Below are 12,118 nucleotides of genomic sequence, written 5' to 3' on the forward strand. Positions count from 1 at the left end.
CAGTAAATCACTGCCCAGCCTTGGTACTGTAGGGAGACCAAGGATTCTACAAGAAGATGCTCACCGTCCTCCTGGGTCTGTCCTTGAGTGGGGGGTGGTGACCTAAGATGGCACAAGGTTCCCCATCCCCAACCGTGTCCTCAGCTAGAGGAATGTCCTTCATCCTGATGTTCAGGGAGATGGTCAGCAGATGGCACTAACTCACCATGGCTTCCCTCTTTGAATCCATGGTAGAGGGGTTGTAGGATGAGGAGAAGTGTTCTTAAAGCTAATGCATTGGAACTTTTGGTGTACCAGATCTTGAGGACAGTGCTAGGAATGCTTGTTTAGTATTTTCTAAAGGGCACAGATGTCAGGGGTAGAAGGAATGCTGTGTGTCTACTAGCTGGGTCACTCACCAGCTGTGTGACTTCTGACAAGTTACTTAACTTCATAAGCCTGTTTTTCCAACTATAAATCGGGGTGCTCCTGACCCCCTAGGGTTAATGTAAATAAAAGATTCTGAGTCGTAGTATACAGTAGGCGCTTAATTTTTTTTTTCTGTGCAATGCTGTAATTTATGGCTTTCCTTTTATGCCTGTAAAAAACTCCTTTTTAGTTACGCTTCCTGGCCAACTTGTTGACAACCTCACCCTATTCCTTTATACCTTAGCACTGTAAGGAGCTCACCTGATTTCAAATGCAAAATTGAAGAAGAGAGACGAAAGAGAGAGGATACAGACCCTTGGTTTATAAGTCCTTTACAATTTGCAATTAATTTGCCTTAGCCATAATATTAGATAATAAGAGATATTTATGCTTTGGTAACAGTTGTAATCATTTATTACTTGCAAGCATCCACTGGGCTGTGTGTGTAAAATAGTACCCGTTGGTAAATTAGTCAATAAGAAGAAATGAAGAGAAAAGCTTCTGAGCCACCAAAATAGATGTTGCAAAGTTGGCAATTCAAAGTTCATACACTTTGCTCATACCTAGGCCTTCAGAATCTCATTCTGTGTCTATTTACTCATTTCAAATACTGATTTGGTCATATGGATCTCCTTCCCAGAAGTGAGTAAATTAGAAAGGGGAGTGGTGCTAGAAGTGGGCATATTAACCACAGCCAAAGTGTTCTCTGAGAGCCTGACAAAAAAGGAGGAAACGGAGAAGTGGATGCAAGAACTCAGTAAGAAGACAGGGACTTCCCTGGTGGTCCAGTGGTTAAGACTCCGTGATCCCAATGCAGGGGGCCGGGGTTCCGATCCCTGATCAGGGAACTTGATCCCGCATGCCGCAAATAAAAAGATCCCACGTGCCACAACTAAGACCCGGCACAGCCAAATAAATTTTTTAAAAACTCAATAAAAAGACAGACTCACAGATGCAGAAAACAAAAAAACAAATCGGTCTTACCAGAAGGGGGAGGGGGTTGGAGGTAGGGAAGATAGGTGAAGGGGATTAAGAGGTACAAACCTCCATTTACTAATATATACTGTGTTCATACATTTGTTCAACTTATCCTTAAAATAGCCCCGTGAGGTACATATTATTTTCTCAAGTTTATAGTTGAGGAAACTGAAGCACACAGAGGTTAGATAACTTGTCCAAGATTACACTGCTTGTCCAAGATTACACTGCCAGTAAGTAAAAGAACCAATATTGAACCCAGGTAGCCTGGTTCTATAGCCATGCATTTAGCCACCGCACTATATTCCACAGGACTCACTATTAGATTGTCTTGGATGAAATACACTTTTTATTGCATTGTTGAGCTTTAAAAAAAGAAGAAAATTTTCCGTGAACATGCATGCAAATTCTTATGTTACTACATAGGTTGAAAATTGTCATATAAATGTTCTAAAGAATCAAAAGTAAACTCAGGAATTGTTTTTAAAATGAGCACGCAATTGGAGGCTATCAAAAGTGACCAGAAGGGGGAGTTCCCTGGTGGACCAGTGGTAAAGAATCTGCCTTCCAATGCAGGGGATACAGGTTCAATCCCTGGTATGGAAACTAGGATCCCACATGCTGCAGGGCAGCTAGGCCCGCGCGCCACAACTACTGAGCTCATGCGCCTCAACTAGAGAGCCCGCATGCCGCAAACTACAGAGCCCACCTGCCCTGAAGCCTGCACGCCACAAGTAAAGAAGAGAAAAACCGCACGCCACAACTAGAGAGAAGCCCAGGCGCCACAATGAAAGATCCCGAGTGCCTCAACAAAGATCCCGAGTGACATAACGAAGACTCGATGCAGCCAAAAATAAATATAAATAAATAATAAATAAATCTTTAAAAAAAAAAATAGTGACCAGAGGGGACTTCCCAGGCAGTCCAGTGGTTAAGACTCAGCACTTCCACTGAAGGTTCTTGGTCGGGGAACTAAGATCCCACATGCCACACGGTGCGGGAAAAAAAAAAAAAAGGGGACCAGGTATTTTGAAAAAGAACCCCAACAACAAAAATTTTGAGATTAAAAATATAATTGTTAAAATTATATGACTAAAATTGAATTAGTGTTTGTGTAGTGGCAAAACTGTCTTCAAGCATTAGGACAAAATTAAGACATTTTCAGATAATAAAAGCTGATAGAACAAAGTTGCAAGACTCACACTTCTTGGTTTCAAAACTTACTACAAAGCTGCAGTAATCAAGACAGAGTGGTACTGTCATAAGAATAGATATACCAAGCAATAGAATAGAATTGAGAGTCCAGAAATAAACCCTCACTTTTACAGCCAATTGATTTTCAATGAGTGCCAAGCCCAGTCAACGAGAAAGGAGAATCTTCACCAAATGATGCTGGGTCAACTGGATATCCACATACAAATGAAGTTGGATCTCTACCTATATACATATACATAAATTTACTCAAAATGAATCAAAGACCTAAATGCAAATGCTAAAATATAAAACTCTTAGAAGAGAACCTAGGTATAAGTTCATGACCTTGGATTAGGTAACAGTTTCTTAAATATGACACCAAAAACATAAGCAACCAAAAACAAATAAATTGGACGTTAGCAAAATTAAAATATTTTGTGCTTCAAAGGACACTATCAATAAAGTGAAAATACAACCAATAGAATGGGGAAAAATATATCTTCAAATCAAGTATGGATAAGGGCCTAGTATTGAGAATATATAAAGAACTCTTACAACTCAACAGTAAAAAGACAACCCAGTTTTAAAAGGAGGTGCTATAGACTGAATGTCTGTGTCCTCCCAAAATTCATATGTTGAAACCTAATCCCCAGTGTGATGATATTAGGAGCTGGAGCATTTGGGAAGTGATTAGGTCATAAGGGTAGAGCCCTCATTAATGGGATTAGTGCCTTTATAAAATAGGCCCCAGAGAGCACTCTTGCCCTTTTGAACCAGGAAGTGGACCCTCACCAGACACCAAATATATCAGCACCTTCATCTTGGACTTCCCAACCTTCAGAACTACAAGAAATACATTTCTATTCTTTATAAGCCACTCAGTCTTTGATAGTATTGTTGTAGCAGCTCAAATAGATAAGACAATGAGCAAAGAATTTGAATAGACATTTCTCCAGAGAAGATATACAAATGAGTATGTAAGTATATAAAATAAATAATAAGTAAAAAGAAATAAGTATGTAAAAAATGCTCAACAGGGCTTCCCTGGTGGCACAGTGGTTGAGAGTCCGCCTGCCGATGCAGGGGACACGGGTTCGTGCCCCGGTCCGGGAAGATCCCACATGCCACAGAGCGGCTGGGCCCGTGAGCCATGGCCACTGAGCCTCCGCATCCGGAGCCTGTGCTCCGCAATGGGAGAGGCCACAACAGTGAGAGGCCCGCGTACCGCCAAAAAAAGAGAAAAAGTAATGGCATATTGATACATGCTACAATATGGATGAACCTTGAAAACATGCTAAGTGAAAGAGACAAGTGCATATTGTTGGACTGCATTTATATGAAATGTCCAGAATAGGCTAATCCGTAAAGACAAAGTAGCTGCCAGGGCCTTGGGGGACGAGGGTCAGAGAGTGACTACTAATGAGTATGGGGTTTCTCTCTGGGATGAAAATATTCTGGAATTAGAAAGTGATGGTGTGAATATACTAAAATATACTAAAAGCCATTTAATTGTATACTTTAAAAAATTGCGAACTTTACAGTATGTGAATTAAATTTCAATTTAAAAAACCTGATAGTTCTCCCCACAACAGATCTTCACTAAAATAATTCTAAAAGATATTCTTCAGGAAGAAGAAAAATGACTTTAAAAGCAAGATCTGAGGTGGTAAACATGCAAATAAATTTAAACAAACTGTATAAAATGATAAAATTTTTTTATAAAATAAATATTTTGAAGGGCAAATAAAAAGGAATTAAAATATTATTTGAGGGGCGAAGATACTGTTTAACTTTGATTTTGTTAAAATCAATATGTATAATAAAAATCAGGACTTCCCTGTTGGCGTAGTGGTTAAGAATCCGCCTGCCAATGCAGGGGACACGGGTTCAAGCTCTGGTCCAGGAAGATCCCACATGCCATGGAGCAACTAAGCCCGTGAGCCACAACTACTGAGCCCACGTACCACAACTACTGAAGCCTGCATGCCTAGAGCCTGTGCTCCGCAACAAGAGAAGCCACTGCAATGAGAAGCCTGTGCACCACAACGAAGACCCAACACAGCTAAAAATAAATAAATAAATAAATAAATATATTTTAAAAAGAGAAAGCACTATGGGCTTCCCTGGTGGCGCAGTGGTTGGGAGTCCGCCTGCTGATGCAGGGGACACGGGTTCGTGCCGCGGTCCGGGAAGATCCCACATGCCACAGAGCGGCTGGGCCCGTGGGCCATGGCCGCTGAGCCTGCGCGTCCGGAGCCTGTGCTCCGCAATGGGAGAGGCCACAGCAGCGAGAGGCCCGCGTATCGCAAAAATAAAAAAAAAAAAGAAAAAGAGAAGGCACTAAAAGAATAGAAAAGGTATAAAACTTCTAATTCAATATGAGGAAATAAATGGAATAAGAAAAATATTACTCAATCCAAAAGCTGACAATAAAAGTGATTTTAAAAAAACCCCACCAGGTAAGATGGTAAAAAGAAGTCCATATATAACTGTAATCACCATATGTACTTACAAGACTCACAGTTAAAAGACATTGTTAGATTGAATAAAATAAACTAAAATCCAGCTATAATGCTGTTTACAAGAAACACATCTTTAAACAAGACACATAAGCTTAAAAGTAAAATGATAGAAAAGACATACTGAGCAAATACTAACCAAAAAGGGAGTTCGGAGCTATATTATTAGACAAAATAAACTTTAAGACAAAAAAAGCATTATAGGAACAAAGAACATAACTACATAAAAGATAAAAGATTCAACTCACAAGCAGGAATGAAAATTCAATACATAGGGCTTCCCTGGTGGTGCAGTGGTTGAGAGTCCGCCTGCCGATGCAGGGGACGCGGGTTCGTGCCCCGGTCCGGGAAGATCCCACATGCTGTGGAGTGGCTGGGCCCGTGAGCCATGGCCGCTGAGCCTGCGTGTCTGGAGCCTGTGCTCCGCAACGGGAGAGGCCACAACAGTGAGAGGCCCGCATAATGCAAAAAAAAAAAAAATTTTTTTTTTTGATGCCAATACATAATGGGTGCCAATACATAATAGGCATAGATGCCAATACATAATAGGCATCTATTAACATAGCCTCAAAATATGTAAAGCCAAAATTGAAGAATCACAGGGAGAAATTGACAAGCACATCATTTAGTGGATGATTTCAACACACTTCTCATTTATGGAACTAAATAATTAAAAAGTATAAGTCAATGGTCCTGTATGGAGACCTGCACCCAATGATTAGAGAATATACTTTTTTAAAAAATTGCACATAGAAACTACAAAAACTGACCAAGTACTAGGTCACGAAGTAACACACAACAGATTTCAAAGAACTGGTACCACACAGATCTCATTCGATGTATTTAAAGTCCCCTGATGTTTGGAAATGGAAAACTCTAAACTCCCAGTAAACCCACTGTTGGACTGCACCCTGCAGGCCTTGCAAGCCTTGTAGTAGCCCAGCCTCCAGGCCAAAGAGTTCGGAGACAGCCAGACATTAATGGTTTATTGGACAGGGGATCTTACATGTACAAAACAAAAGGTATGGGACTTCCCTGGTGGCGCAGAGGTTAGGAATCTGCCTGCCAATGCAGTATACACAGGTTCGATCCCTGGTCTGGGAAGATCCCACACACCGCGGAGCAACTAAGCCCATGCGCCACAACTACTGAGCCTGCGCTCTAAAGCCCACGAGCCACAACTACTGAGCCCATGTGCCACAACTACTGAAACTCACGCACCTAGAGCCCCTGCTTGCCACATCCAGAGAAAGCCTGCGAGCAGCAACAAAGACCAAACGCAGCCAAAAATAAATAAATAAATTTATTAAAGAAACAAAACAAAAGGTCCTGGAGAGATGCTACTTGGGGGAGAAGTAAGCTGCCATTTATAGGGGGAATTGAAGTCAGGTTGGCTCATCAGTTACCAAGGAAACCAGTGGCTGGGGCAGGGGACAAGCATGTAGATAGTTACTAATTAAGTCCTATAATTAAGACAATTGGATGGTCATGTGAGTGAAGCAGGGCCTGGTTGAGCAGGGGATGTACAGAGACCAAGAGAACACCCATCTAGAATGGCCTGACCATACACCCACAGTGATCTGCTCACTGTCCCACTGAAAGTATTCACCTTTCAGGGGGTTCTCCCCAACTCTCCAAGATCCCTTTCCTCTGAGAATTGTGCCACGTCCCCAGCAACTATGACTGTATCATAGGACTGCCCTTTATACTCCACTCCCCACTATGGCCACAGTTGTTTGGACTAGAGGTACAGCCCCAATTCGAAATAAGACAATCAGAATCTCCAAGGAACCGGGGCTTAGGTCAGGGCTCTTCATTAGCTTTAAGAGATGGCCACCACTTCTATGAACCCTGGGGAGCAGAGAAAGCTGATCTGCAAAGAAACTAGGGGTTCCTACAGAGAGGAAAGACCACACAGTAAGAGGGAGAGACTGAAAATCAGACTGACTAGAGAGAGGGACTTAGAAAGAGACAGTCAGACAGACAGGTTGACAAATAAAGAATGTAGAACAAGACTGAGTTAAATTGAGAATGATGAAATAAAATTCATATTTCATGGCAAAACAAAATTTAAACAAATCTTTTTCTCTGCCTGTTTGGGTTTCTTCCCTCCCCTTTAGTGTGTATTGTACATCTGCATTAACCAGACCTCCTTACAAGATAACATTTCTTTTTCTTTTTGCCATGCCACGTGGCACGCAGGATCTCAGTTCCCTGACCAGGTGTTGAACCTGTGCCCCCTGCAGTGGAAGCACAGAGTCCTAACCACTGGAGCACCAGGGAATTGCCTAACATTCCTTCCTAATCTTATAAAAGGTCACACCCCTTAGGAGATAACCTTCCTTCTTATTGCAGAGCATGGGCTCTAGGCATGCAGGCTTCAGTAGTTGTGGCACACAGGCTCAGTAGTTGTGGCGCATGGGCTCTAGAGTGGAGGCTCAGTAGTTGTGGTGCATGGACTTAGTTGTTCCACGGCATGTGGGATCTTCCTGGACCAGGGCTCGAACCCATGTCCCTTGCATTGGCAGGTGGATTCTTAACCACTGTACCACAAGGGAAGTCTGGCACAGCCAAAATTTAAAAAAAAAAAAGGCAAAAAGAAACAATTTCTGGTCTTAAGGGAAAAAAGTCCTCCTGGAAGGAACTTGCCTTTCTCCTCCCAGGCCTTTGAGATGAAAATGTTCTACCTGGTCTTCTCCAGGAACTCTTATCTCAGGCCATCTTTTTAAAAGGCAAATTTCAGAAGGTAATTCTTATTTAAAGAATGGAGGAAAGATAGTTTGAAACTTGACTTATCAAGGACAGATACAAATCTTAAGTGTCTTCTCTATAAATATTAGTAAAAAAGGGTTTAGCCATCTAGACAGATGACCTTGATTTGTTCCATCAGCCAGAAAACCAATTTGAATCTAACCTGTTTTTTAATTGATTGGTTTTATATTGTCAATGAAAAAATCATCAATAGTCAATCTAAGGAAGAAATGGGAATTTTTATTTAAGCCAACCTGAGGATTATATCCCAAGAGAGTCTTTCAGAAAGCTCTGAGGACTGTTATGCCTGTTAGAGGTTAAAGAACAGTTATATGTTTTTGAGACAAAGGCTTATATGTCAAATGATGTATTACTGACAGTGTACACAATCCAGATCCACAGTAGAAAGCGTGGGTCATGGGTCGTTCATTGTGGCCCCTTACAAGATTAAGAAGGAAGGTTATCTCCTAAGGGGTTGTGACCTTTTATAAGATTAAAGAGGAATGTTAACTCATAAGGAGGTCTGGATAATGCAAATAAACAATATGCACTAAAGGGGAGGAAGGTAGAGGCCCCAATGGGCAAGGAAAATTTTTATGTTTAAATTTTTCTCATCCTGCCACAAAATATGAATTTTATTTAATCAATTTTCCCATTTTGATAATTAATCTTTAGATAGAAAGCATTAGATGATCAAATATTTGTTCCCTCAATGTCAGGGTGGTTGCTTATCTGCCCTGGGTCTATCATGTCGCTTGATGTCAGGTCTTAATAGCTCTGTTCTTTCTTTTTTTTTAGGGGGTTGTATTGGTAAGATGTCTGGCAAGGACTAATGGTCAATTCCAAGTTGTTCAATATGATTTATGCCAATTTAATCTTGCTTGTGCACTGTGAGTGTTCATTAATGTATAGAGAACTGTAGATGTGATCAAAATTGACAGGAGCAGTAACAATGTCATTAGTAAATGTTTAAGCCAAGATCCTCCTAAACCAAACCATTTTCCCAGTATTTTTCCTAAACTGGGAAGAGGACCATTCAGAGCAGAAATTTGATTCTTCATGTGTCATGAGTTAACAAATATCTCAGCCAAATGGTCATACCATTGGAAAACTGATAGAACCCAGTGTGCTCACAATAAAGCCGATTGCAGGGGCTGTTTCCAAGACTACCTGTCGGTGACCTTGAGCCCCAGGGAAACCAACTGTGCATCTTCCTAGCCAACCTGGGGAGAGCCAAGGCCATAAACTTGTTCCATAAATTCACTGGATCCTGTTAGGAGCTACCCAATATTCAACATCTAGTGAAAAGGATTACTTTTGACCAGGTTCAGAACAGTTGTCATTAATTGGCTAAGAGGGTCCCACTTAGTGATATTGGCAGTAAAATTAGCTTGCATGGTACTAGAGTTTCTTTCTTCTAAAATAAAACTGCTAAGAGCCATCCAATTAGAGCCTTTGGAGAGGAAAATCCACCAAGGTAACCTAGGAGTACTGGACATAGGTAATTGGCCACAAACCCAGAAATTGGATTGATTTTTGAAACTTGCAAATGATTGGGCCCAAGGAAAAAATACATTTGGTTAAAAAGCAAAAGTGTGAGCAATTGTCTAAGTAATTAGTATACAGGCCTGGTCTGGCATCTTGGGTCAGCTGTCTACTTCAGATTTCATCTTCTTCTTGTCCTGGTCTGGTAGTGTTTGTCTTAGTTAGTCAAAGTTGGGTGTTAGAAACAGGAGTTGCCGTTCACTCAGGGGAGAAGGCTTGATATGGTACCTTTCAACATGGCTGTAAAGAGTCCTTTATCTGATGTCTTTTCCAGTATGCATTATCCCCTGGTTGCAGGAGACACATCTGATCTTCATCCAAAGATAGATGACTGTGATAAGCTTCAGAAATAAACTTTACAATAATATAACATAGCAACAAGGAGTCATCTGAGAAGTGAGTCTTTAGCAGTAAATACAGACCTCAATTAACAAAACTAGAATTTAATATCTACTGAAACATATTTTTTTCTAAAATTACCCTCATTTCTACCAAATATAGTCAAATTCAGACTAATTTGTTTGCAAAATAAGTCTGGTTTTTATAAACTTAGCCTGATTATTTACATAAGTGTAACTGATCACGTAGGCTCTTTTAACTTGGCTGTGCTGGAACTTTTCATATGGAATTTCAGATTAAGCTGTTGTTTTGTTTTGGGTTTTTTTGAGGATTACTTTTTTAAAATAAATTTATTTATCTGGCTGCGTTGGGTCTTCGTTGCCGCGTGTGGGCTTTCTCTAGTTGCGGCAAGCGGGGGCTACTCTTCGTTGCGGTGCGTGGGCTTCTCATTGTGGTGGCTTCTCTTGTTGCGGAGCACGGGCTCTAGGCTCGCGGGCTCAGTAGTCATGGCTCGTGGGCTCTAGAGTGCAGGCTCAGTAGCTGTGGTGCATGGGCTTAGCGGCTCCTCGGCATGTGGGAATCTTCCTGGACCAGGGCTCGAACCCGTGTCCCCTGCATTGGCAGGCGGATTCTTAACCACTGCACCACCAGGGAAGTCCCTCAGATTAAGCTTTTAAAAGGCCTCTTAGGGGCAGGAAAGCCATACCAAGGGCTTGTCACAGATTCCACCTGTGATATCTATAGATTTTGGTGAATTCCTCTCATTTCCCCCCAAGTACCTTGAGACTCCTGTACCTGTTAGCAGGTAGCCATCCTTATTTGCCTGATAAAGTTGCTGGGAAACTAAGAGATTCCAATTTCTGGAGGGATCAGGTAGAGAGAAAAGACATGTTCAGTTCTATTTACAAAGGTATAATTTACCAAATTGCCGTAAGTCATAATCAGCTTGAGAGTGATGGCCTAGATTCTGATGGCTTTGCATTTCCTGGTTCTGGTCCTTCCTGATGTCTGCTGGTACCCCTGTTACTTATAACCAAAAGTATTCCACTGTGTGGTCCCATCTTTACTCCCTTAGCTCTAGCTGATCCCTTTGCCTGGAACTCCACCTATCCTGCACTGCTTCCAACTTGGCTTGTCTAAGTTCTCTCAATCCTTCAAGACTGAGAGATCTTGGTGACATTTTTCTCTACCAACTCAGCTGCCGGAACTCTCCAAACTGTAGAGAGCATTCTGCCTGGAACGTCCTTGGTTGGAAACAGAAGCAGCCTGATTGGCCCCTCTGTCTTCCTGCCTGTGCCCTTCCTCCCTGCCATCTGGTGTCTGTCTTCTTACAGTTCACTCTCAGTAACTGAGTTATCAGCCAGTGCACAGCAGTCTGAGACAAAAACCCGGGGCTTTTTTGAACTGAACATTTTGTCCATCCAGTCTGCAGAGTCTCCACAGGGGAAGGGAACACCCAATGAATCATCAGCTGTTTGTTAAAGCAAAAGCATCTTGGGAACTGTGCTCTTAGCCTCACTGAAAATCATGAAAAGGACTTTAGAGGTGGTTTAGATTCAATCTAGATAAATCCTTCATTTAAATTTTTTCCTATTTATTTACTGATAATTTAGATATAATTTACACATAACATTGTATTAGTTTTAGGTGTACAACCAACCCCTTCTTTATTTATTTGTTTATTCATTTATTTAGGCTGTGCCGCACAGCCTGCGGGATCTTAATCTTTTTTTTTTTTTTTTTTTTTTTTTTTTGCGGTACGCGGGCCTCTCACTGTTGTGGCCTCTCCCGTTGCGGAGCACAGGCTCCGGACGCGCAGGTTCAGCGGCCATGGCTCAGGGGCACAGCCACTCCGCGGCATGTGGGATCCTCCTGGACCGGGGCACGAACCCGTGTCTCCTGCATCGGCAGGCAGACTCTCAACCACTGCGCCACCAGGGAAGCCCGGGATCTTAATCTTAATCAGGGATCGAACCTGAGCCCCCTGCAGTGGAAGTGCAGAGTCTTAACCACTGGACCGCCAGGGAAGTTCCCCAACCCCTTCATTTATAGGTGAGGAAAATGACAACCAAAGTCAGACAGCTAGCAGGGAGCACAACTGTCTTTGGAAGCAAGATGTTTAGAAAGTAGGTGTCATGAGCTCAACTCAATAGTGTTTCCTGTCTGAAAAGAGAGGTATCTGCCATCCCTTCCCAGCCTCCACCTCCTGGTTTTGCACAAGCTTGTGCCCCTTGCTCCTGACAGCCACACCTTCAGCAAGCCAGCTCCTAGCTATCATTCACACCTCAAATTAAATGTCACCTCCTCTAAGAAGCCTCCTCTGACCACTGTCCCCTCCAAATCTGGTGCCACTATGTGTAGTATATTTTATATACTCATGAAGG

This window comes from Leucopleurus acutus, assembly GCF_964270905.1.
Source record: "Leucopleurus acutus genome assembly, chromosome: 1".
Lineage (NCBI taxonomy): Eukaryota > Metazoa > Chordata > Mammalia > Artiodactyla > Delphinidae > Leucopleurus > Leucopleurus acutus.